Here is a 2,500-nt window from a genome sequence, read left to right as displayed (position 1 = left end):
AGATAAGGCGTTGCTACGACTGACGCTTGCTAGATCCGCAAACGCGACCTTAATTCTCCAGCAGATCCGAACGATCATCGGCGAGGCTGGAACTTGTCGACACGTGACGGAAATGGCGGCCTTGGTAGTAAACGACATCGACCCCCTAGCCAAGGAGGAAGAGCTTACAGCTCTCCTTGAAAACAAGATCGAGGGTGGGGCAGGCATCGTCTCAACGAGCATTAGGACAATGCCGGATGGCACCCAGCGGGCACGCGTCCGTCTGCCAGCCAAGGCCGCCAAAGCGCTGGATGGTACGAAGCTTCGCTTGGGCTTCTGCATTTCCAGAGTGAAGATGGCTCCTCCAACACCCAAAGAGCATCTTCGCTGCTACCGATGCCTTGAGCACGGCCACAACGCCCGCGATTGTCGGTCACCTGTAGACCGACAAAATGTTTGCATCCGTTGCGGACAGGAAGGTCACAAGGCTGGTACATGCATGGAAGAAATACGCTGCGGCAAATGCGATGGCCCCCATGTTATCGGGGACCGGACATGCGATCGGTCGGCCACCCAATGACGCAGCTAAAAGTCCTCCAAGTGAACCTGGGTGGAGGCAGGATCGCCCAAGATCTGGTCCTGCAAACCGCCCGACAAATGGAAGTGGACGTGCTGGTTCTTTCCCACACGTATCGACCACCCGAGAACAACCCAAGATGGGCAGTTGATGCCTCCAAAAAGGTGGCAGTCGTGGCCACAGGACGATACCCTCTACAAGGACAATGGAGCAGTGATGTTCCAGGCCTTATAGCTGCCAAGGTGGGTGGCATCACCTTCCTAAGCTGCTACGCGCCACCCAGCCTGTCGCGGGAAGGATTTGCGGAATTCGTTGAAGCAATTGAATTGGAAGCCCAATCCCACCCTCAGGTAGTAGTTGCCGGAGACTTTAACGCTTGGCATGAGGAGTGGGGAAGCCAACGCAGCAATGAGCGTGGGGAAGTACTGCTCGAGGCGTCCCAGCAATTGGGCCTGCTGCTGATGAATCGAGGGAATGTGGCAACCTTTGTTGGAAACGGTGTGGCGACTGCCAGCGTTGTCGACGTGACCTTCGCCAGCTCGTCCATAGCTCAGCCGAGCACTTGGTTGGTAAGAAACACGGACACGCGATCTGACCATAGGTATATCACCTATTCGGTAGGCCCAGCGTCAGCAGACCAGCAGCGTAACCAAGGACAGTCACGTCAACGGGGCCAGCGAGAGCGTTTTCAACATGCAGGCACGCGATTTAAGACGAAACAGTTCTCGAAAGAGAATTTCCTGGCCACGCTACATGGCGAGGGATTCCGAGAGAAGGCAGTCAATCACCAGGGAATGATCTCGGCAATGATATCGGCCTGCGAGAAAACCATGCAAAGGATGACGTCGTCTTTCCCCGACCCTCATCGGGACGTTTACTGGTGGACGCCACTGATTGCTCTGCTTAGGCAAAACTGCGAGCAGACGAGAGATCGCATGCAGCAGACAAGTGATCTCCAGAACCGAAGTCTGGCTGCAGCCCAATACAGAACAGCTAAAGCTGAGCTGGATAGAGCTATACGTGCCAGCAAAAAGGCTGCCTTCCAGGAATTGATCGATGCTGCGGAGGAAAACGTTTTCGGAGCCGGGTACTTAGTAGTCCTCTCCCGTCTTCGCGGTGGAAGGGCCCCACCCGAGACGGAGAGAGCGAGGCTTGAAAGCATCGTTACAGAGCTTTTCCCGCAACATCCGCCCTTCAACTGGCCCAGCATCAGTTCCGAGGAAGAACAGGAACAGCCTGCAGACCAGCAGACTCCATGGACCCAAGTCACGATCCCGGAACTCCGTCTGATAGCTAGCACCATGCCGAACAAAAAAGCGCCGGGCCTTGACGGAATTCCGAACGCCGCTGTCAAGGCTGCAATCCTTGCGTACACGGACGTTTTCCAGGCGTTGTACCAAAGCTGTCTGGAAACGGCTACATTTCCAGCACCATGGAAACGACAGCGGTTGGTACTGCTCCCCAAGCCGGGGAAACCACCGGGTAGCAACGGGTCATACCGACCTTTGTGCATGCTGGATGCCTTAGGGAAAGTGCTGGAGAAGCTCATTCTAAACAGACTTCACAACCACCTGGAAGATCCTGCTGCGGTGAGGCTGTCAGACAGGCAGCATGGCTTCCGGAGGGGGCGATCTACAATTGGCGCCATTCGAACAGTGATCGAGGCTGGTCAGAGCGCGATGAGATTCCGCCGCACGAACGGGCGGGATAACAGGTTCCTGCTGGTCGTGTCAATGGATGTCAAGAATGCCTTCAATACGGCAAGCTGGCAGGCCATCGCCACTGCACTGCAGATGAAAGGAGTACCTGCTGGTCTGCAAAGAATCGTGAGGAGCTACTTCGAGAACCGAGAGTTGGTCTTCGAGACATCCGACGGCCCAGTAACTCGGTCCATCACGGCTGGTGTTCCACAGGGTTCGATTCTTGGCCCCACCCTGTGGAACA

At 55.8% G+C, this 2,500-nt stretch overlaps 1 pseudogene; it reads right to left on the bottom strand.

The window, feature by feature from the left end:
• The window catches only part of LOC133394302 (large subunit ribosomal RNA), an 11,065-nt pseudogene that overhangs the window by 3,285 nt on the left and 5,280 nt on the right, over positions 1–2,500 (bottom strand).

The sequence above is a fragment of the Anopheles gambiae genome (genome assembly GCF_943734735.2).
Source record: "Anopheles gambiae chromosome X unlocalized genomic scaffold, idAnoGambNW_F1_1 X_unloc_10, whole genome shotgun sequence".
NCBI lineage: Eukaryota > Metazoa > Arthropoda > Insecta > Diptera > Culicidae > Anopheles > Anopheles gambiae.
Note: the sequence above shows the minus strand (reverse complement) of the source record. Positions and strands in the feature narration are given on the sequence as shown.